This window comes from Palaemon carinicauda, chromosome 2 (genome assembly GCF_036898095.1).
Source record: "Palaemon carinicauda isolate YSFRI2023 chromosome 2, ASM3689809v2, whole genome shotgun sequence".
Taxonomy (NCBI): Eukaryota; Metazoa; Arthropoda; class Malacostraca; order Decapoda; family Palaemonidae; genus Palaemon; species Palaemon carinicauda.
Window position 1 is genome coordinate 120,595,959 of NC_090726.1, and position 25,168 is coordinate 120,621,126.

Below are 25,168 nucleotides of genomic sequence, written 5' to 3' on the forward strand. Positions count from 1 at the left end.
TGTGGTTAGACAACTGGTAGGACCAAAAAATACTACAATACCCCTTAAAAATATAAATAATGCTTCTATTCATGACTTTCTGTTATAAAAATAAATGAATTTGTTGCTGGCAAAATATGTAAACCTCTTTAAGAAAAATTGAAATCTTTACAGTCAATATATGGAAAATCATTATAGTACAGTACTGAGGTAGAATATCAAACATTATGACAAAAGGGAATTGATAATGAGAGTTACTTTAAAACATATATAACCCAAGCTTGTTATATGTGGAAATGGTTTGTATTTTCCCCAACTATTATTAATTTTTTCCACATTCCCCCACTCTAGATTTTTTGGTCCACTCAACATTGTCTTACGACTAGCAACAACGCCCTACACTAACTTCATACGTTCAAGTGAAAAAAAGTTTTACCTTAGGTACAATAAGTTTATTTCATAACAAAAAGCAATATAACAAATTCCATATCATACAGAAAACATCAGTATTACAGGTATACATTCAGGATCTAACAAGGGAAAAAAATTACATCCATTGCAGTCCAAAATCAATTTAAAAAACATATAAAACTCATTGATTTTGGACTACAGGTGTTACATGATAAAAGCAATTTATTGAATTTATTATAACTGTCACGGTCAAGGTCAATTTACAGTACAACAATAAATGCAACAGTTACAGAAACCGTGATTAAATAAAGATTTCCTCACACCACGTGTCCCTTTCTCAGCCATTCAGATACCCAATGTGGGAATTAAAATATAACTAATAAGAATAAAAAAAAGGGTAATTATTATCAAAACTTCCTTTAAAAACTGTACCAAGATTAATTCAGTGGGAGATTTATAGTTCTTCTTCTGAGTCTCAAAATTCTGTCTCGGGACATACGCCGGGATTCAGCAATCTGCTGGCGAGCCATATTAATATCTAGCAGCACAGGAGACAGGCTAAGCCGGCGACTCTCCAGATACAGGCTGGGTGTCTTTAATCGATCGATAACCTCGCATAAGAGTTGGTATCTGCGGGTGATCGACACACTTTGAGGTAAACCAGAGACAGAATCCGTAGACTCAGAAGAGGACAATAAAAATCCCGAAAAATCAGGCGATGACTCGGGGCAACGTTGTGTTTCGGGCGACCCAAACAGTGTTGTAACGTTCAGGTTAGATAAACCTGACTGTGCCACTTCAGCCTCGAGCTCTGACCGGTATTTTAATCCACCATTAAAATGTAGGAAAGGGTTTGTATTCTGAGGTGACTCAAGAATGGAGGATGGTTCCCTCTCTATAATATTCAGTGAGACGAGGTCTCCACTCCAGGACTCGAGACTGAACTAAAGGTAGGTCAAGAACAGGACCTTTTGACCTAGTCCATGGGGGACTAAATCCACTAAAGGTGGGATCTTCAGGCGACAGTCGGTCATCACAATCGGGTGGCAAAAAGCCGAGAAAGTCATTATCAGGATAAATAGACACTGCCGATTCAGAAACAGGGCTTTCTAAAGTAGCAGGTCTTGACCAATCTGGACTGGAACTCTTGGAACCAACAGAAGGTAGTTCCAATAATGGAATACTGGAAACTTCCCAGAATTCTCAACTCCCCGGAGGATGAACGATACCTTGCGTCTAGGGACCATTCTGTCTCCATGGGCTTTCGCCTGGATAGAGCGTCCGCCGTCACGTTGCGGAACCCTTGTAGGTGAACTGCTGGCAGGTGCCATCCCTTCTTCCTTGCCAGGTAGAAGAGGGCTAATATCACATGGTTGATGTGAAGCGATCTAGAGCCTTGTCGATTTAGACATTTTACAATTACTTTGTTGTCCAGGACCAATCTGATGTAGATTGTTCTGCGAGGAGATACAGTAGTTTCTTCAACATCAGGAAAACTGCCAAAACTTCCAAAATGTTGATATGAAAGGTTTTGAACTGGTGTGACCTATTCCCTTGCACTTTTCTCACGTGAGAATGTCCTCCCCATCCTTCCAAGGAGGCATCCATGTGTATCACCACTGATGGTTGTGGTGGTTGCGGGGGAATTGTCCGTGCTAGGCTCTTGGCTGTTGACCACGGCCTTAACTGCGTGCGCAACAGGGTCGGGGTCAACCTTAGTTGATCTCTTCAAGCGTTTGATGCGTATCTTCTCCAGACGCCTGACGCATCTTTTAGATGTGCTTTTAGCACTGGGTCTGTCACTGCTGCGAACTGGAGAGAGCCCAATACTCTTTCCTGTTGGCGTCTTGAAATCCTCTTGTGACGGATTAGTCTCCTGACAGATCCCGCTATCTCTCTCCTCTTCTTGGATGGAATGGAGAGGTGGTGTGACTTTAAGTCCCATTGGATTCCTAGCCATTGGAACTGCTGAGCTGGAGAAAGGCGAGACTTCTTGCGATTGATCTTGAAGCCCAGGTGTTCCAGGAACAGGATCACCTTGTTGGCTGCCTACAGACAAGTAGTCTTGGATGCTGACCATACCAGCCAATCGTCTAGATATGCTACCACTTAAACTCCTTCAGAGCGTAGCTGCTAGACGATTGTGTCTGCTAGCTTCATGAATATCCTTGGGGCTGCGTTCAGTCCGAAGGGCATTGCTCTGAAGACAAACTTCTTCTTCTGTAGCTTGAATCCTAGGTAGGAGGAGAAAGGGCAACTCACTGGAAGATGCCAATAAGCATCTGCTAGGTCTATTGAGACTGTGTACGCCCCTTTTGGTAGAAGGGTCCTTATGTGTTGGAAAGTAAGCATCCGGAACTTCTTGTTCTCGATGAACTTGTTGAGTGGAGACAAGTCTAGAATGACTCTGAGTTTGTCTGAGTCTTTCTTGGGAACACAAAACAGCCTTCCCTGGAATTTGATGGACTTTGCTTTCCTTATTACCTTCTTGTTCAAGAGTTCTGAGGTACAGTATATTCTTCTAACAAGGGGGTGGAGTGTTGGAAGAATTCTGGAAAACTGGGTGGAGTTCCGTTCCATTTCCACTCGAGTCCATTCGTGATTAGGCTGTAGGCCCAGGGATCGAAGGTCCAGCGATCCCGAAAGTGATACAGTCTGCCTCCGACCTGGAGCCCCTCATTGCTTGGGGGGTCCTGCAGATTTGTTTCCGTGACCACGTCCTCCTCGGTCCCGAGAGGAGTTACCTGCGGGAGAACTTCTCTTTGGGCCTTTTCCTTTCTGACTAGGGTGAAAGGAAGTCGACTGCCTCTCAAAGTTAAGGTTGAACACTGGCGATTGGGCTACCAGTTGTTGAGGGACCATCTGGAAGGTGGTCTGAGGCATCGTGGTCATAGTCACGGCAGGAAGTTGTGCAGGTCTGCGTGGTCTCCTTGCCTTTTTATTCTTAGGCTGGGGACCTCCGTCCGAGGAAAATTTCCTCTTTGAGTTCATGCCCCACTTTTGAAGAAGGTTCCTATTCGCCGTGGCTGCTCTGGCAATGATCTCTCAGACCAATTCCTGTGGGAAAAGGTCTTTACCCCAGATACTCAAGATAACCAGCTTCCTTGGTTCGTATCTGACGGTCGCTGAGGCCAACACAAATTCTCTGCAGGCTCTCCTTGCTCTGAGGAAAGCATATAAGTCTTTCACAAGGGTCCCAATGTGAGACTTAGCCAGGAAGATGAACATTTCTGGGGTGTTATGTAGACCTGCACTCATTTCCAGTCAGTTCTGATGAGAAAGGAAGGCCACAAGTCTCTCCTTCGTCTCCTGTTCCCTCCTCAGAAGATGGTCTGGCCACTTTGGAAGGTTCTCATTGAACTACCGGCCTTCTATCTCTGGATCCAACTTAAGAGACGGAGAAGGTTAGGTGGATATCCTTCCACTTCTCCTCGCAGGTAGGCAGTGCTAGAGAGAATGGTTTGCATTCCTCAGGGTTGGGCAGGGTTTGCCCTCGTCGTCTGCCTTGACGGCAAAGTCTGGTGCTTTCTCCGAAAAGGGGAAAGAGATGGAGGAAGGAGCAAGAAAGGTGGGATGCCTCTTGCTCAGTGCTGAGACTTTGGAGTTGGTGAACCCGGCTCCTTTCAAGGTTTTCAGGATGATGGCTTGCACCTTGTCATGCTCGAAGACAATGACCTCTTTGGGTACTGTTTCCTCACAAGCTGCATGTTCATCCCGCAGTCTCACGTAACAGTCTAGGTAAGCTGAAAGGTTAGGCCAGAACTCAAGGTCTTCAATTAGTTTGGCCCCTAACTTCTCCGAGACGAATAATTTCCCATTCATCATGGGCATATGCTCCGCATACCTCCAGGGGTTGGTTTCGGAGCAGTGAGGGACATCCAACACTCTAAGGGGATTCTTAGTGGAGCCCTTGGTAGGTCCAGAGCACTCCACCCTCTCCTGCAACAGAATCTGCTGCTGCTTGATTGATTGTTTCATCGTCACTTGTTCCTTATGGAACAATTCCATCATACGTTGAATCAAGCGAGGATCGCTTCGTTCTTGTTGGCCTGTGCCACTAGTTGTGGAGTTGGGGTTGAAAAAGTTGACGGCATAGGTTGGTATGTTCGGTTGCCGTTGAAACGGATCCGTCTTCCTCCACTTGTGGATATTCCATGTCTTCTTCAGGGCCTCCTTGCAGTAGGTCTTGCTCAATGTCAGTGGACACTTCTGGCATCCTTTCTTGGTGGATGTCCATGCCTTCCAGTGCCTTATTTATGTCTGCGTCAATCTTCAGTTGTATGAGGGGAGGCTGGACCTGTTCCTGGGGCACTATCGCATTTGGTAGGGCCTTGGGGAACAATAGGCACCTTAGGGAATCGTTTGGTAAGTAGGGTCCCGGAGAATTCTTCTGGAACCCTCTTACCCATTTGCAAAGGGTCTCCCTCGCTGTACCCCTAGTCTCTATGTTGACTGGGGGGGCTTCTTCGAAGCCGTTGGCCAGCAGGGTCGAGCAGGTGGGGCAACCCTTCGGGTCCCAATACTTGAGGACTCCCGACACGATGCAGCAAGGGGCATGAGTCCTGCACTTTGTGTGGCCACAAAAGTCTTTGCCTTTGTGGTTGCAGAACAATGTTGCACATTTCTCCATTGGCTCCTCCTGTAAAGGAAAAAAGGGCCCAATGAGCATTCGTTTTTTTATATCAGAGATATGAAAGATGTTATTTTTATTAGTAAAATAAATTTTTGAATATACTTACCCGATAATCATGTAGCTGTCAACTCCGTTGCCCGACAGAATTCTATGGAGGGATACGCCAGCTATCACAATACTAGAAGGGGGTGTACTTACCAGCGCCACCTGTGGCCAGGTACTATAGTACTTCTTGTTGACACCTCCTCAATTTTTCCTCGGTCCACTGGTTCTCTATGGGGAGGAAGGGAGGGTCGATTAAATCATGATTATCGGGTAAGTATATTCAAAAATTTATTTTACTAATAAAAATAACATTTTTCAATATTAAACTTACCCGATAATCATGTAGCTGATTCACACCCAGGGGGGTGGGTGAAAACCAGTGTACAAGATTAAAGGATAGCTAAGTATCCCATATTTCATATAACAGTTATCTCAAATAACAATGAAATAATAAGTACCTGGTAAGGAAGTCGAATTGAACCGTTACTCTGCCTCTTTTTTAAGTTCGTCTTCCTTACTGAGCGCAGCGTTCCTCTTGGAGGCTGAATCAACCCAAAGGTGCTAAAGTATATAGGGTTGCAACCCCTACTAAAGGACCTCTACAAAACCTCTAACCCAGGCGCTTCTCAAGAATGAATAGACCACCCGCCAAATCAAAAGGATGCGGAAGGCTTCTTAGCCTACCGTAACAACCATAAAAACAACAATAAAAGCATTCAAGAGAAAGGTTAAAAAAGGTTTTGGGATTAAGGGAATGTAGTGGCTGAGCCCTCACCTACTACTGCACTCGCTGCTACGAATGGTCCCAGGGTGTAGCAGTTCTCGTAAAGAGACTGGACATCTTTAAGATAAAATGATGCAAACACTGACTTGCTCCTCCAATAGGTTGCATCCATTATGCTCTGCAGAGAACGGTTTTTATTAAAGGCCATCGAAGTAGCTACGGCTCTTACTTCGTGGGTCCTTACCTTCAGCAATGCAAGGTCTTCCTCCTTTAAGTGAGAATGGGCTTCTCTAATCAGAAGCCTTATATAATACGAAACCCCGTTCTTGGACATGGGCCTCGAAGGTTTCTTGATGGCACACCATAAGGCTTCTGACTGTCCTCGAATAGGTTTAGACCTCTTAAGATAATACTTGAGAGCTCTGACAGGGCAAAGAACTCTCTCTAGTTCGTTACCTACCATGTTGGAGAGGCTAGGTATTTCAAACGATCTAGGCCAAGGACGTGAAGGAAGTTCGTTCTTTGCTAGGAATCCGAGCTGAAAAGAACATGTTGCAGATTCGGTCGTGAAACCAATGTTCTTGCTGAAGGCATGAACCTCACTGACTCTCTTAGCTGTTGCAAGGCAGACGAGAAAAAGAGTCTTGAGGGTAAGGTCCTTGAAGGAAGCTGACTGGAGAGGTTCGAACCTAGGTGACATAAGGAACCTTAAGACTACGTCTAGGTTCCAGCTTGGAGTGGATAGACGACGCTCTTTAGACGTCTCAAAAGACTTAAGAATGTCTTGAAGGTCCTTGTTGGAAGAAAGGTCCAAACCTCTGTGGCGGAGAACTGAAGCCAACATACTCCTATACCCTTTAATCGTAGGGGCTGAAAGGGATCTCTCATTCCTAAGATGTAGAAGGAAGTCAGCTATTTGGGTCACAGAGGTATTGGTAGAGGATATTGAATTGGCTCTACACCAGCTCCGGAAGACTTCCCACTTAGATTGGTAGACTCTGCGAGTGGAAACCCTTCTTGCTCTGGCAATCGCACTGGCTGCCTCCTTCGAAAAGCCTCTAGCTCTAGCGAATCTTTCGACAGTCTGAAGGCAGTCAGCCGAAGAGCGTGGAGGTTTGGGTGCAACCTGTCTACGTGAGGTTGACGTAGAAGGTCCACTCTTAGAGGTAGAGTCCTGGGGATGTCGACTAGCCATTGAAGTACCTCTGTGAACCATTCTCTTGCAGGCCAAAGGGGAGCAACCAGCGTCAGCCGTGTCCCTTCGTGCGAGATGAATTTCTGCAGAACTTTGTTTATTATCTTGAACGGTGGGAATGCGTAAAGGTCGAGATGGGACCAGTTCAGTAGAAAAGCATCCACATGAACTGCTGCAGGGTCTGGAACAGGGGAACAGTACAGCGGAAGTCTCTTGGTTATGGAGGTGGCAAACAGATCTATGGTAGGTTGACCCCACAAGGTCCAAAGTCTGTTGCACACACTCTTGTGGAGGGTCCATTCCGTGGGAATGACCTGATTCCTTCTGCTTAGGCGATCTGCTGAGACGTTCATATTGCCCTGAATGAACCTCGTGACCAGAGTGAGGTTTAGACCTCTTGACCAAATGAGGAGGTCCCTTGCGATCTCGTATAGGCTCCTCGAATGGGTCCCTCCTTGCTTGGAGATGTAAGCCAAGGCTGTGGTGTTGTCTGAGTTCACCTCCACCACTTTGCCTAGCAGGAGGGACTTGAAGTTCAACAGGGCTAAATGAACTGCTAGTAGCTCCTTGCAGTTGATGTGGAGTAATCCCTGTTCCTCGTTCCACGTTCCCGAGCATTCCCGTCCGTTCAAGGTCGCACCCCAGCCCGAGTCCGATGCATCTGAGAAGAGATGAAGATTGGGGGTCTGAATAGCCAACGATAGGCCCTCCCTGAGAAGGAGATTGTTCTTCCACCACAGGAGAGTGGTCTTCATCTCTTGGGTGATTGGGATAGAGACTGCTTCGAGAGTCAAACCCTTGTCCCAATGAGCTGCAAGATGGAATTGAAGAGGGCGGAGGTGGAGTCTCCCTAGCTCGACGAACAGGGCCAGTGATGAAAGGGTCCCTGTGAGACTCATCCACTGTCTCACCGAGCAACTGCTCCTCTTCAGCATGCTCATGATGCACTCTAGGGCTTGGCTTATCCTGGGGGCCGATGGAAAAGCCTGAAAATCCTGACTCCGAATCTCCATTCCCAGGTACACAATGGATTGGGAGGGAATGAGCTGAGACTTTTCTATGTTGACTAACAGACCCAGTTCTCTGATTAAGTCCAAAGTCCAGTTGAGATTCTCCAGACAGCGACGACTCGTGGAGGCTCTCAACAGCCAGTCGTCTAAGTAGAGGGAGGCTCTGATGTCCGATAAGTGTAGGAATTTTGCTATATTCCTCATCAGATGAGTGAACACCATAGGAGCTGTGCTTAGGCCAAAACACAGGGCTTGGAATTGGTAGACAACCTTTCCAAAAACGAATCTCAGGAAAGGTTGGGAGTCTGGATGAATAGGAACGTGAAAGTAGGCATCTTTCAAGTCCAACGAGACCATCCAGTCCTCCTGCCTGACCGCTGCTAGGACCGACTTCGTCGTCTCCATCGTGAACGTCTGCTTGGTGACATACGCGTTGAGCGCGCTGACGTCCAGCACCGGTCTCCAACCTCCTGTCTTCTTGGCCACAAGAAAGAGACGGTTGTAGAAGCCCGGGGATTGATGGTCCCGGACTATAACCACTGCCTTCTTCTGCACAAGTAGTGACACCTCCTGGTGCAATGCTAGCCTCTTGTCCTCTTCTTTGTAGTTGGGAGAGAGGTTGATGGGAGATGTGGTCAGAGGTGGTTTGAGGCAGAATGGAATCCTGTAACCGTCCCTCAGCCAACTGACAGACTGGGCGTCTGCACCTCTCTTCTCCCAGGCTCGCCAGAAGATCTTGAGTCTGGCTCCTACTGCTGTCTGGAGATGCGGAGAGTCAGTTTTTTCCTTTAGATGTCTTGGAGCCTTTCCTAGACTTGCTCCTGAAAGAGTCTGGACGGGAGCTTCCTCGGCTGGGGGCTCTACCACGAAAGGGCGGTATGAACCTCGTAGCAGGGGTATCAGCCACTGGGGAGCGATAAGTCTTGGGGACTGAGGTAGCAACCTTAGACTTACGAGCCGATGAGGCTACAAGATCGTGTGTGTCCTTTTGTATCAGGGCAGCAGACAAGTCCTTAACCAGCTCTTCGGGGAAGAGGAACTTCGAGAGCGGAGCAAAAAGGAGTTGTGACCTTTGACAAGGTGTAATGCTGGAGGAAAGGAAGGTACACAGCTGTTCCCTTTTCTTCAAAACCCCTGATACAAACATCGACGCAAGCTCACCAGATCCATCCCTAATGGCCTTATCCATGCAGGACATTAATAGCATGGCAGAATCCTTGTCCGCAGGAGAGGTCTTCTTGCTGAGGGCCCCCAGGCACCAGTCTAGAAAGTTGAACATCTCAAATGCTCTAAATACTCCCTTCAGTAAGTGATCAAGGTCTGAGAAGGTCCAGCAAACCTTAGAGCGCCTCATTGCAGTTCTCCGAGGCGAGTCTACCAGACTTGAGAAGTCAGCCTGGGCAGAGGCAGGTACTCCCAAGCCTGGTGCTTCTCCTGTGGCATACCAAACGCTCGCTTTCGAAGTGAGCTTAGTCGGAGGGAACATGAAAGAAGTTTGCCAAGGTGTTGCTTAGTCTGCAGCCACTCCCCTAAGATCCTTAACGCTCTCTTAGAGGACCTTGCTAGGACTAGCTTAGTATAGGTGGACTTAGCTTGCTGTATGCCCAGCGAAAACTCAGATGGCGGAGAGCGGGGAATAGCAGAGACAAAGTGGTCTGGGTAAACCTCCCTAAGCAGAGCCAAGACCTTACGAAAGTCCATAGACTGTGGAGAAGGCTTGGATTCATCCACGTCTGACGAGGGATCCAGGTGTGCTGCCTCATCATCAGACGCCTCATCACCAGTGTAGCGAAGAGATCGGACAAGAATGCTGAACAGCAGAGTCAGAACGAGTAGGAACAATATTAGTGGTTTCCTCTTCAAGTAACTGTTGAGGGAAAACCTGAGGCTCAGACTGCAAAGGCTGAATAAAAGACGAAGCAGAAGGAAGGCGCATGGGTGGAGGAGGCTGACTCCTAGCATGAGTGGTTGAACCCAAGAGTTGCGCTTGCTGAGCGGCTGGCGGAAGCGGAGTAGCAAGTTCCTGTTCCTGTGGTGTGAGCGGAGCGCGATGAGGTAGAGGCTGCGCAGAACAAGGTAAATGTCTCGCAAGCTGAGGCTCCTGAGGCGCAAGGCTAAGGTGTAGTGGTGCTTGCCTTGTGGAGGGTTGAGCTCGCTGCAGCGAGAGCTGAGGAGACTGACTCATGGACGGGAGAGGTTGTTGTACCTCAACCGAGTGTTGCACCACTGGTGGAGCAGCAAGTGGAGGAGGAGGAAGAGAGGTATAATCCTCCTGATCCCATTGTAAAGGTTGCCTTAAAGAAGGCGGAGGCTGAACACCACTGGGAACAGCAAACTCAGAACGTGGCTCAACATCGTACGCCTGGCAGGTGGTACTGCGATCAGGCGGAGCGAGCGCAGGCGGAGCGAGCGCAGGCGGAGGGAGTGTAGGCGGAGGCGGAGGCGCAACACTCTCAGCCCGACACTCACGCATCAAGTCCGAAAGCTGTGCTTGCATGGACTGTAGTAGAGTCCACTTGGGGTCGGCAGAAACTACAGTAGGCTGAGGTAAAGCCTTAACAGTCGAGCTCTGTTGTGGCAGAACCTTACTCCTCTTGGGCGGAGTGCAGTCGACAGATGACTGCGGCGAGTCAGAGCTGAGCCAATGACTGCAACCTGGCTGAGCACTCGCGGACTGGACTCTGCGTTTAAGTGGTCTCGAGACCTGAGACCAACGTTTCTTCCCTGACAGTTGATCAGCGGACGAGAAAAAGACGGGCTCAATCGTCTGCAGGTAGGAGTGACGGTCTTTGGAAGACACGCCCGCAACCACCGAGGATACTTCTGTGCGCCTAACAAGGCCTGCCGAACCCTTATGCCCTTCGACATTGCTTCTCCCCTGGGCTTGGGAGCTTGCAAGAGGTCCCGGACTGGGAGGACGACTGGCTCGCACAGAAGTATCCTCACGCACCACACTGGCACTGACACTAGCACTTGGCACTGCACTGACACTAGCACTCGTCACAGCACTGGCACTAATTCCACCCACTGCACTCTTGACCTTAAGTTCCTTGACTTCGGCCATCAGAGACTTATGATCACTTACCACTGACTCTACTTTATCGCCTAAGGCCTGAATAGCACGCAAAACAACAGACATATCAGGCGGAGGGCAAACAGTAGGTTCGGGGGTAGCCACTACAGGGGTAGGAAAAGGTAGGGGATCATGAGGTGAGGAAAAAAGTGAAGAGTGAGAAGAACTCCTCCTAACTCTACCTCTCTCTAACTTAGTTGAATATTTCAAAAGACGGACAAATTCCAGTTCCGAAAGTCCGGCGCATTCCTCACATCGATTTTCTAACTGACAGGGCCTGTCCCTACAGTCAGAACAAGCGGTGTGAGGATCTACCGAGGCCTTCGGAATACGCCTATTGCAAGACCTACATCGTCTATGGGAGGGGGCTTGCGAAATGTCAGACATCTTGAATCCAAAGAGTTAGCCAAAGGGGGTTCCAAAATCAAGCAAAAGATCGTTAACCGTTAATCAGGACTATATAAAAGCTATCTAGCTAATATAAGAAGGTTTCCAGTAAAGCGACAGCCGAAATCTGAGAGAATACTTCACCAATTAGCCGTGAAAATACTCGAAGATCATAAGCGTATCCCAGAACGTCTTGCCGGAAGCACGACAGAGGAAAAATTGAGGAGGTGTCAACAAGAAGTACTATAGTACCTGGCCACAGGTGGCGCTGGTAAGTACACCCCCTTCTAGTATTGTGATAGCTGGCGTATCCCTCCATAGAATTCTGTCGGGCAACGGAGTTGACAGCTACATGATTATCGGGTAAGTTTAATATTGAAAACATACATTTTTATTAACAATAGTAATCACTATTGTTTATAATAGCTTAGGATAGTAAGCTTGAAAGGAAGTAGAAAAGACACATATCTGTGTTTCCTCTCCCAGGCCATTGCTGAGACCTCCGTCAGTAATAATATTTAGTTTCCCTGATAAGGAGATTGATTGATTGATCTAAAGTTTTCAGGCATCCTGACATCTAAGGTCATTGATGCCGATATCATTTAGTTCATGTATACAAAAAAAGAAAGAATATTCAATTAAAATCATAAAAGTTAAAGAGTTTTCAAAAGACCTGCTTCTGAAATAAATCTAAAAATGCCACTTGCATAGTAGGACACATCATGTCCAAGAATCTTGGCAAGGATGAACCTGCCACCCTCACCTCGAGCCTCAAATATCTATTCCTTAAGTTATTGTAATTGGGGCATTCGGTCAACAAATGCCTCACTGTTAGAGGTACTAAACAGTCGTCACAATACGGTTGGTGTTGGCCCTTCAGCAGAAACTCGTGTGTCAACCAAGTGTGACCAATACGGAGACTACAAAGAGACTTCTCCCATTTTTGGGGGCATCATGTTATACCTCCATGGAAATATGACATTTATTACCTCTCATTTTATTGCCATCTAGGCTATCCCAGTTCCTGTTGCCATTTATTGCAAAGCAATTTCTTGATGTTAGGTAGGATATCATTACAGGGAATGGAATACCTTCTTGGCAGCAACTCGGATGCCGCATTCTTTGCCAGTGAATCTTCCTTCTCATTCCAAGACACACCTACATGTGCTGGAACCCAACAAAATTGAACTGTTATACCTCTCCGTCCAATAATAAAAAGCTATTCTGAAATCTTTAAAACTAGATGGTTATTAGAATTAAAAACTTCTATAGCTTGAAGGACATTCCTTGCATCACTAAAAATTGTAAAATTACCCTCCTCCAATGCTATTTTCTCAATAGCAGTTAATATTCAATACAGTTTGGCAGTAAATATGGAAGCTGTTAGAGGAAGTGCACCTCTACAATTAAAACCATTACTATGTAGTCCAAATCCAACACCAGCATCAGATTTGGAGCGATCAGTATATATAAAAGTTGATCCTCTATGTTCTTCAACATGTTCCATAAAAAGAGACCTGGCTTCTAGGTCTGTCATATTCTTCTTAACTCCAATAAAGTATTTACAAAAAGATATCTCTGGTAATTTCTATAGAGGCGTTGATGATACCTTGAATGGAAGTACCTTACTTCTAATTATATCTAGACTGTTTAATAATTGTTTCACCCGAAAGCCATAGGGTTGAGAAGATTTTGGGTGCAACTCAAAGTATGTTGTGTTCCTTACAAGGCTTGCAGTCTGAAAGGCTAAAGAATAAGGGAGTCTTTGCAATCTACACCAATACCGAATAATGGAAGACATTCGGTAAAGGTCCAGAGGCAACTCTCCAGCATCAACAAGGAGACTTGGGATAGGTGAGGTTCTAAATGCTCCTGTGGACAATTAATACCAGCATGATGTATTGAATCTAATATCTTTAATCGGCTTGGGGTGGCTGAGGAGTGTATTTCACATCCATAACTAATTTTGGAAAAGATCAAGGCCTTGTATAATGTTAAAATAGTATTGCGGTCTGCCCCCCATGATGTATGGGACAATACTTTTAAAAGGTTCAGAGCCTCAACACATTTAGCTTTCAACGCTTTTAGGTGAGAAACCCATGTAAGTCTACAATCAAATATCAAACCTAAAAATTTAACTTCCCCTACACATGGGATACGTTGACCTTTAATGTACAGTAGAACCTCTACACACGAACGTATCTACATCCGAATTTTCCAACATCCGAAGTAAAATTCGAGCAAATTTTTGACTCTACACCCGAATTTTATTTCGACACACGAAGTAAACATTACGCCATTGAGCGTCAAGTGCTCAGTTCTCTATTCTTGTGTGTATCGTGTGGTTGTCCTCTGTTTGGTCTGTTATTAACAGTGCTTATTTTCTTCCTTTTCTCACATTTCCTTTTTGATTTTACCTATAATCATAGTGCCTAAGAAGCTAAGTTTCAGTACAGGAAGAAGGCAATTCTTTCATTAGAATTGAAGCAAGAAATTATAGAAAAACATGAGAGCAGTGTGCATGTGAGTGATACTGTATTGCTAAACAATATGGCCGGAATAGGCCTATGATCTCGAGGATCATCAAGCTGAAGGCAGCCATTAAAGCAAATAACCATCGAAGGGGATCACCATTATTACAAGACATCTTAGCAATACCCTGGAAGAGATAGAATGCCTTTTGTTGATAGGGATAAAGGACAAAGAGATTGTTGGCAACGATCATTTGTGAGAAGGGCCAGCGTGATGAACAGAAAGAAAGAAAAAAGTGAAGCAAAGAAAACCATGATAGCATTAACAAGCTCATTTAAATAAGACTTCTCTCTTTTTCTGTTTCTCTCTAAACATAGCATTAACATGTTCTTTAAATAAAATATCTCTCTCTCTCTCTCTCTTCTTCTTCGCTGTTATAGTGTTAGATACGTCTATTATTTTTTTCCGAGAGAGAGAGAGAGAGAGAGAGAGAGAGAGAGAGAGAGAGAGAGAGAGAGAGAGAGAGAGAGATTAAACAAAAATGTGTTTAGAGTACATATGATTTTTAACAGCGTCAACGAGTTGAAAAACAATTAAATGTAACTAAGAAAGTAATAACAGCTAATATGAATTTCTTTATTAACTAAAACAAATATTGAAACAAACACACACACAGGTGCAAAAATTGCTACGCAGTAAGAGAGACGGTCGGGGAGGAGGTAGAGATGGTGACTGTGATAACATACTCGTCACTGAAAGTGATGAAAATAAAAAATAAAAAGAAAAAAAATATTAAAAAATATGAAATATAAAAATAAAAAAAATAAATAAGCTAAGTTAGATTAAAATTTCCGTAGTGTAAGTTACGGTATGTTATCGCAGTCACCATCTCTACCTCCTCGCCGATCGTGTCTCCTCGTGTGTGTGTGTGTGTTTCCGCATACGCACACGAGTGTGTTTGTATCAATATTTGTTTTAGTTAATAAAGGAATTCAGATTCGCTGATATTGTTTATCTTTAGTTACATTTAACTGTCTTTCAACTCGTTAACGCTGTTAAAAATCATATGTACACACATTTTTGTTTAATATCTCATTTTTGTTTAATCTCTCTCTCTCTCTCTCTCTCTCAGAAAAAATTAATAGACGTCTCTAACACTAACAGTGAAGAAGAACAAGAGAGAGAGAGAGAGAGAGAGAGAGAGAGAGAGAGAGAGAGAGAGAGAGAGAGAGAGAGAGAGAGAGAGAGAGTATTTATTTAAAGAACATGTTAACACCATGTTTACCTTCTCGCCGATCATCCGTCTTCTCCTGGCGTAGCAAATCCTACACCTGTGTTGGCCTGTCTCTAAGGTAAAGTGGCAATAAAACACATTTTTTATTTATCATTTCTTTATAATTATCTTTTTTACATGCTTCTTTCATATTATGCAGTTATGTTATTGTTATGTGTAATTATGTGTAGCCATTAATTAAGGATTTATTATGGGTTTTTAGGCTGAGGAACGAATTAAATGAATTACCATGTATTCTTATGGGAAAATTCGTTTCTACATCCGAACATTTTCAACATCCGAAGTTGGTTGTGGAACGAATTAAATTCGTATGTAGAGGTACCACTGTATATATCCGGGTCTGTACGTGCTCCCCGGATACGACAGAAATGTACGGTAGTAGTTTTACTTGTCGAGATCTTAAATCCATTCATATCGGCCCACTGGATAATTTTGTCAATTGAGAGTTGTAGTTTTCTCTCAACCATTGCCATTCTAGCTCCAGCAAATATGGAGAGATCATCCACAAATAATGTTGAGAGAACATCCCAGGGAATGGCTGAAGATATCCCATTAATTTCTAGTGCAAAAAGGGTCACACTCAGCACACTACCCTGAGGAACTCCTTCTTCCAGGTACTTACTCTCTGATAGAGTTTCCCCAACTCTCACTTGAAAAACTCTATGTGAAAGAAATGCCTGAATAAATAGTGGAAGCTCTCCTCTCAATCCCAATTCATGAATTGTTTTAAGTATACCATATCTCCAATTGGTATCATAGGCCTTTTCAAGGTCAAAAAAGACTGTCACATGACGCTGTTTGGAAGCGAACGCTTCACAAATAGAGGATTCAAGTCGTATCACCACATCAGTCGTTGAGTGCATTTTTCTGAATCTACATTGAATCGTTAATAAAATACTCTTCTTTTCAAGGTACCAAATCAGTCTTGCATTGACCATCTTCTCCATGATTTTACATGAACAAGATGTCAATGCAATAGGTCGGTAGTTTGCTGCTAAAAACTTGTCCTTACCGGGTTTTAAAAAGGCTAAAATAATGGCTAGTTCCCAAACACTTGGATAACTATGATCACGCCACATTCTATTAATAATGCTTAAAATAAATAACTTTGTATTAAAATGTACATGTTTAATCATTGCATATGGAATTCCATCGGGTCCAGGGGCTGTATTGTTACAATTTGTAAGAGCGGAATCATATTCTTTTTCAGTAAAAGGAGAATTATACAACTCTTCCCTTCCTGTTGCAAAATTTAAAATTTTCTTTTCCTCGTTGCTCTTAGACTAGTGACCAGGAGCTCCTTCACACTTGCTGGTAACATTTGAAAAATGTTTAAACAGGGCATTGCTGACATCATTTGCTTCAGTCACATACTGACCGTTCACTTTCAACACTGGTGGTGGGTTCGGGGTAAATTTGCTGGCAATCTTTTTTATTTTCCTCCACACAGCAGATGGTGGTGTTCTACTGTTAATGGAGGAAACAAAAGACACCCATGAATGGCGCCTAGCTTCCTTCATGGCACGACGGAACTGTGCTATACATTTCTTGTATATAATCAAATTGCCCTCAGTGCGGTGTCTGCGCAGTCGAGTTAAAGACCTTCTTGTGGCTCTGTGCAGGGCAGTTAGTTCTGAAGACCACCAGGGGACTGGTCGTCATTTGAATAACCCTGTTGGTTTGGGAATTGAATTAACTCCTGCTGTATGACGGGTTCCATTCAGTAAGTCTATGGCATCATCAATATTTTCACACTGTTCTGCATTTCCTTCAATTTCACTTAGCTCACGAAATCTATCCCAGTCCGCCTTATCAAGATTCCATCGTGGAGATCTTTGTAAAGGTGGACCATTGTTGGTGCTTATAATGATTGGTGCATGATCACTAGTATGCCAATCATTCAATGTCCTCCAATCGAAATCAAGGAGACAATTAGAGCTTGCAATTGAAAGGTCGATGCATGACAAGGTACCCATCTGAACATGGAATTGTGTTGGCTCTCCTGTATTAAGGAGTCCGACATCCTCGTTTTCCACAATTGATGATATAATATTGCCCCTGGTGTTTGCTAAAACATCACCCCACAAAGGATGTCTACCATTCAAATCTCCAAGTAAAAGAAAAGGTTGAGGGAGCTGTTGGATCACCTGTACTACATCTTCATACGATATGTTATCATTTGGAGGCAAGTACAGCGAACAGATTGTATATTTTCTCCCTATATCAATCTGTACAACCACTGCCTGCAGAGGTGTACGGACAGATAAAGGTATTTGGGGAACATCTCGACGAACGTATATGAGACTTCCGCCATGGCTCCCTACTCCGGGATCATAAGGTGTCCTACAGCTAATATACTCGCGAGGACAAGGGGTATTAGCATTAAGCTTGCTCTCCTGTAGACTTACGATTATGGGGGAATGCTCGTAAACTAAGAGCTCAAGTTCTTCATATTTGGCCCTTAAACCCTGACAATTCCATTGCAAAATGGAGGAAAAAACTATGGTTTATTTTTTGGAAGAACTTTTAGATGAAGTCTTCCCATTGGCAATTTTTAATCTAATACTATTTCCCGGTGGTTTTATTAGAGAGGGTCTTGATAAATATGGTTTTTTGATTGTGCTTTTCTTGTTGTCCTTCTGATCCAATTGTTGAGGGGGATGGTGGACCTTAACTTGAATTTCTGATTTATTTAAATTGTCTTCTAGTTGATCAGAGACATCAACAGACAAAACATCATATTTATTTGATATCATAACTCTTAATATTTCTTATGGAAGGGGGTGAGAGAGATGGAAGTCTCTCTCTCTTCCCATTTATAGGTGTTGAGGATCTACCAGGTTTTTGCACCTGCCCTACCACAGGTGCACCTGGTAACTTTGTTTTGGGTGGAACCTCCATCAAATCAGGCAAGGACATGGCCTGAGAGATGTTAGTACTATTGCTGGTAATGGGGGATGAAGTTTGTATAGAAGTGGGCAGTGCCGCAGTTTCAAAACACATGGCAAAGCCTTGGAAGGCAATATGCTTACCTTGTCACGCAAAAGTTTACTATCATTAGATAATGTATTTCTTTTCCTGGAATTACTGGCAGCACTATGTGGGTTTGATGTCTCCTGTGGTATATTTTCTCTTGATCTCAGTGCCTTTGCATAGCTGTTTAGTTTTTTCAGTAGTCTTTTGGCATGTCCTACACTTATGTGTTCTACACTGGATTTGTTGAGGGCTGCTTCTTCAAACTTATAAATCTCGCAGCTCCTGTCAGTGGATTTATGGTTTGAATTGCAGTTCAAACAGCTGGGCTCAAGTGTAGTCTCCATGATAAGGTCTGGAACAGATGCTTCACATTTTTTCATTTTTACAAACTTTAGAAGGATGTCCAAATTTGAAACACTTGAAACATTGTAAGGGCTTTTGTTTGAAAGGTCGAACTTTAATTCTTTCATTTTCAATATCGATGTGGAAAGGCACATCGGCATCCTGGAAAGTAAGGATAATCATTGACGTCCCAGGAATCTTATGCACTTTCCACACTGTTAATGGGCACATGGCTAGTATTTCCTCTTCTGTAAATTCATACAGATCTTTATTGAAGACTACTCCCCTTCTGTAACTAAAATTTAGGTGGAGTTTGACATCTAACATATCCTCATCACTGCTTGTCTTAAGGTTAGACAGTATTACTGATTGCGTGTATGATTTTGCATGGATTAGGAAGCTATTTTTCCAAAAGCGAGATATATCACCTGGTGCAATGATTCCTACCTTTTTCTGAATTAGTTTGCTAATTTTAAAATAATTCCCATTATTCCCTTTAGGCTCAGCAACAAGCCACATTGGTGGTTTTGGCTTTCTTTGGGGGAGTATAGTTATATCGATATCTTTCTCAAACCAGTCAGCAGGTCTATATACATCTAAATTGTTTGGTATCTTATCACATAGGGCACCCATGCCATTCAAGTTATTAATTTTGATATTATTGATAAGTTATTAATTTTGATATTATTGATGTTACATATTGCATTGAATGCTTCTTCATGATTATTATAAGATATCCATCCATGAATGCATTTTTAACTTTCAAGTTTCATTCTAATTTCTTTTATCACTCCATAGCATCTAAATGCTTTATATAGCATATCATAATCAGTATTTATTGGAATTTGGGTAACAAGAAGGATTCGAAGTTTCCCTTTGTTACCCGACTTAATTGGTTTTAAAACATTAGTAGAGGGGTCCTGTTTTGTTTCTAGGTCGTCAACAGAATTTTCCTTAATTGAATTAGCAGAGGTCGTCAATAGTGCCGGGGGAGAGTCAGCGTATCCAAGGGGTGGGGATTCGTTACTTAAAGAATCCATTAGACGAGAGAGAGAGAAAAGGGTTAGTTTGATGTACCTGCTCGAGAATATTAGGCCATCACATGTCAGAAAGGAAATTTGCACTCTCCGCTATCGGCACAATGAGAGTATACTTCCCAGATGGTCCACTCCATACCCTACCCGAAGGATAGCATCAAAACAGATATAGAGGCACAGGTGTAAGCTGAACCCGCCTGTTAGGACTGAGACCAAGAAACTATGGAATCATCCTCCCCATATCTGTAATGACAGGCTTCCGGCCAAATGCCGAGAGTCCTACCCCAAGCATTGGATCCCCCTGGATTCCGAAGATCCAACATTTGAGAATAGTTAGTCACTATCTAAATCAAAGCCGGAGGCAACAAAAACTTTGTTCTACTTGACGGCAATGAAGAAAGACAGTGGTTGCCGCCTGTAGCGGCGGCGGCACTCAGGGAGAAAGAAAGGGTTTGGCCTCTTTTCTCTAAGAGAGAATGAATATCGTAATTTATCTATAGATTATAGAGAATGTAAATTCTCATCCGAATCGAGAGATAACGATAGGCTGAGGCTAAACGTGGGGAATTACTTTACTAACGGATATATGAGCGACAGTAGCCTAGCTCTGGTAGGATCGCGGCCAAGGTAGGTAGTACCACCGGGGTTCCCGCCGCATACGAAAGGTAAAGTCACATAATAGAAGAGGAATAATATTCATGTATGCAAAATCACCACTTGTATAATTTGCCTAAATAGCTAACATTATAGCTTAATACCGGGGAATGTCGCCCTACTAACTAAATAAAATCCAATTGTAACGGGCGACTGCAGTCGTAAAATGGCTGCCTCCGGTTCTTGGCAACACTCAACCAAACACACTTAAATTATTGAAATTTAACTGTGAAACGGGAGCCTAAAATTATACACAGGAAAGAAATATTACTCAACTTTCCAAAGGATGAAGATGCTGGAGATTGCATGATGAATATTCAAAAACACCGGGTTAACGTGGGCGCACAACTCGCTTAGAGCGCTACAAGAAAAGGAATGGCGTCGCGGTAGTAGTAAGAATGGAGGTCCACCGGGTACCTAGAACGGCACCCCCTTCTTTTGCCACTCTTCCCGCTTACATCAAAGAGTTAATCTATCCGGGGTGAAGATTGCTATGTGTCGTATCTAGTATGTCCCCTGATTTTATGCGATATCCTATACTGTGTACTCGCGCCAGGAGTTAGAATCCTGGAGACCTTCCGTTTAATTCTCTGGGAGTATCACTGTAGCAAATATCCCTTAGAAAGCTACCTAAAGGAACCTTCCATCAGGACGACATGGCCCAAGCCCAAAAATGGGGTATTTTCCAACTCGTGCTAGAATATCTCCTACAGCAAAGAATGAGGGGTTCTATCAGTGTGGGATCAAATACATATTACTTTCAAAATTGTCAATTTTATTTATTTGTTACCCCATTTTTTGTTAAGCCTCAAGGTCACCCCCCCCCCCACCCCAACAGGTCTTAATCTGTTATTGTTTCTCTTAACAGGTAACTGCAAAAATACCTTACACACAGAAGGGAGTCAAGTAGAGATATAATGATTGGAACATCTCCGTTCTGATCCTGCTGTATTTCAGACATCTTGGTTCTGGTCGATCGGAATGGACTAAACATTGACTTGTCAAAGTTGAGAATTCAAATGTTCTGCTAATGAGTGTCTGCTGCGAAAACTTTCATACCGATACGTTTGTTACCTATTACCAGATTTGTACAGTGGTCATTTTTGCTTGTAGAAAAATTTGTGAACAGGGACAATGAATATGATTATTTATTCAAAGCTGGGCATAGTGGAGCTAATGATCCCAACAGGATATCCTCACTTGATAAGGGTAGAAAATAGCCCATAGTGGAGTGCTATCCTTTCTGATTGAAACAGTCCTGGAACAATTTTGCATTCACCATTTGACTTCGATTTCTGCCCATCTATTCTAAGACACCAGATGACAACAATTTTGTCCCTTCTTAGTAGCATATTGCAGAATAGTATTGTAAATAGGTTAATTGCTGAACAACAACAAGTTCAGGATAAAGAGGCCTACAAAGATGTAAATAATTCCTTGATGAGTTTAGGAGAAATATGACAAATTCGGAGATAATTTGTATTTTTCCTAACCATACAAACCTTAGCTATTTACATTGGGTATTACTTTCGGCGTAGCTGAAATGACGAGCCATTAGATTTTAACGAGGGTTTCCTACCCCGCGCTAGTTAGCAGGGGTAGGGGGAGGGGTAGCTTGCTACCCCTCCCTTCCTCACACACCGGTGAAATGTCTCACTTCACTTAGAGGTAGGACTTGACTTGGGGGAAAGGGCAGGCGGACAAATATGTTTAAATAACTAAGGTTTGTATGGTTAGGAAAAATACAAATTATCTCCGAATTTGTCATTTGTTCCGTAACCGAAATACAAACCACGCTATTTACATTGGGTGACTTACCCCTTAGGAAGGGTGGAAAGTCCCCAGCCATACTGGCTTTGGCTTTACCCGGGGACTCAGAATCCGAGTGAGTCGCACTCGAGAAAAGGAGTCCCTGCACCTCACAAGTTACTTGCTCCGCAAGGAAACGTGTGGCCTACATAAGCTTGTGTGTGAAGGAAGAAAGTGTGACCCGTCCTAGGCAGTTGACCTGGAGTTCCAGAAGGAACTCTGGGTTAGGACGTTCCCAATACCACCTCGTCAGGGTATGGGGGACGCAACAGTATTGACTCAATACTCGGAACACAAGGAAGCATGGTTTACCTGCAGAGGTTTGAGGTCAGCTATGCAGAGACCAGGATGCTGCTTCCCCAGTAGAGGGGACGATGAAGAAAGAAGTAAGGGCCAGACATACTTCTTTCGTTCATGCAGACTAAAACCTGATAACAATGTCCTCAACCTTCTGCTACCTGTCCAAAAAGGAGCCTGAGGTTAGACCAGCTGTTGTGTAGCCACCACAGAGCGATAGAAACGTATCGATACTCCTGTGGGTCACGTCCTGCAGGAAGCGGGCTGCGAAGGTCATTAGACGCTTCCAGACTCCAGCTTGTAGCACCTGCGTCACAGAGTAGTTCTACTCGAAGGCGAGGGACGTTGCGATGTATCCGACATGACAGGGGAGGGTCTGGATTCAGGTCGAGATGAATGCCCTTGAGTCCGAGCTGAAGAGGTATACTGGTGACTCTCCCTTGTGTCCTCCCTGTGCTCCCAAACCGGCCTGCACGTGAAGACAAACTGCAGCTGTTCTCAAAGATAACCCCTCGATTCCTTTACTGGCAAGAAGGAGAAGGTTTGGGTCATCTGATACAGAACGGAGACTCAAAATCTTGGAGTCGTCGAACCGAAGGTCCGGGACTCCAAGATTCTGAGTCTAGAAAACAACTCAGGAGCAAACCTGAATGTTGCCTTCTCCTATTCTCTTGAAAGGGCAGAGTCGTACGAGACCATGAAGACTGCTTACACACTGGCCGAGGCCAGAGTGAGCAGGAGCACCGTCCCCCAAGACGGAATACGATCAGAGGCCTGACGTACTGGTTCTTGAGAAGATCTCTTAAGGGACTAAAGAGTCCGAACCATGCTCCATGGAGGAGGTCTCACTCCGACTGGGGGCAGGGACGTTCGCAGCTTCGCATGAGCGAAGAAAGGTCCAGCGGGAAGGAAAAAGTCTATTCCTTTCAGCCTGCAGGCCAGGGAAAGGCTGAGCGATAGGCTTCACTGCCGAGAGCGGAAAAGAGTTTCCTCCCGCCGAAACGCAATAACTCCGTTATTGCTGGAGAAAAGGCCTCAAGGGAAGAGGTATCTCTCCCACGACACCAACCACAGAAGACTCTCCATTTCGCCTGGTAGACCCCTGCAGATGACTATCGCAGGTGACGCGACCTTCGTTCCACAACTGTACCGGGTTGTCTCTTCTTGAGGGGGCGGCGTAGTGTCTCCAGGCGTGAAGCCGAAGCAATGCAACGGCTCGTGAAAGATGTTGTAGTGTGGTTGTTTGAGTAGCCTGTGTCGTGGAAGAAGCTCTCCCGGGAGTTCCGTCAGAGGAAGCAGAGGGTCTGGAAACCGTTCTGCGTAAGTCACAGCGGAGCTCTCAGGGCCATCGAAAGGTTGACAGACAACCTGGTCTTGTTGAGACCCATTCTCAACAGACAACAATGGTGGGCAGACGCAGGCGTCGATGTTGTCCCACCGTCACCGGAAAGCATCTTGCCAAAGAGTCTTGGGGTCTGAGACTGGGGGGAAGAACAGCGGAAGCTTGAAGTTCCAGGCTGTCGTGATCAGGTCCCCCAGGCCAGGACTTGCTGGTTACTATAGGCCAAAGACCCCCAGGTACTCTCTATCTGTGAGGCTCTGCTCAGATAGTCGGAGAGAACATTCCTCTGCCCGGAATGAGCGAGCCGATAGTGGTATTGAGAGGACCTCGGACCATCTCAGTATCTCTACTACAAGATGCGAAAGTATGAAAATGCGCCTCTCTGCTGGTTGGAATACGCCAGTACCATGAAGTCGTCGCACACGGAGCGACTCGGCAGGATCTGTAGGATCTGTAGAGGGGCCAGACTACGGCCCCTAAGCCTGCCTGAATGATGGGGAGGTACCCCTCAGGTCCTGACCATAGGCCTGAACCGGAGCATGCCCCCCCCCCCCCCATTTTCTTTGACGAGTCCGAGAACAGCATCAAATGTGGGGAAAGGACGAGAAAATCCACTCCCATGCAAGAGGTTCCATAGGTCAACCCATTGCCGGTCTAAACGTTCCGCTGGTCCCATAGGGACCAGAAAGTCCGGTTAATCGTTGCTTGGATACCACCGGAACTTGGGCCGCCTCACAGGGAACTTATCCTGAGGCGACCGTTTGGAACTAGACGGGTCAATGAGGAAAAGAGACCCAGGAAACGTTCCAAGATAGGGCTGAAAGCTCTCCTTGACTGAGAACAGGTACTGTGACTCTCCTCAGCCTTGCCACAGTCAACTGAAGGGAAGGCTTGGAGGAGGAGTCAACAGCATCTGGTGTTCCCAGGCGGTCACCCATCCAAGTACTGACCAGACCCAACGTTGCTTAACTTCGCTGACCGGACGAGAAGCGGTGTTTTCAACGTGGTATGGCCGTTGACTCAATATCATGGCTAGATACTCCAGATGTTGAGGCAGAAGTAGAGAAGGCTCCTAGCAAATTACCATGATCCCTCACTCTTGGTAAAGACCCGGAAGCTTGTCCCGGTGTCGGAGAAGGTCGAACCCGAGCCTACCCAGGTTCTGGAAAGAAGAATGTTGCTCAGACCTCCCTGAAGATTCTTCCTGCTCTTGCACGTGCCATGCTCTGCGTTTACGGGGTGAAGACCGTGTTCTGGAAATACGCGTTCCAGAAAACTCGCCAGGCTGGCCGTGTTGCGAAACCCCGACGGGAATCGCGGTCGCAATCGCCCTGGCGCTCACGGGAATTGCGCGCAATCGCCCTGGCGCTCGCGCGATGGTAAATCAATGGTTCGCGCATGGCCGAACGTGGAAGCGCCCGTACGCAGGAGCGCAGACGAAAGTGCGTGAGGGAGGGCAGAAGGTGGGCGAGCGTGGTAGGAAGGGCG

The 25,168-nt window shown here is 45.0% G+C and overlaps 1 protein-coding gene and 1 non-coding gene across 2 annotated transcripts in view; both read right to left on the reverse strand.

The window, feature by feature from the left end:
- LOC137626682 (transmembrane emp24 domain-containing protein 1-like) overlaps positions 1–25,168 on the reverse strand; it is a 204,999-nt gene that overhangs the window by 80,005 nt on the left and 99,826 nt on the right. The window lies entirely within an intron of this gene.
- On the reverse strand, positions 24,582–24,700 carry LOC137630154 (5S ribosomal RNA). Its single transcript, XR_011041680.1, has one exon. It is a non-coding gene; the product is annotated as a 5S ribosomal RNA (ribosomal RNA).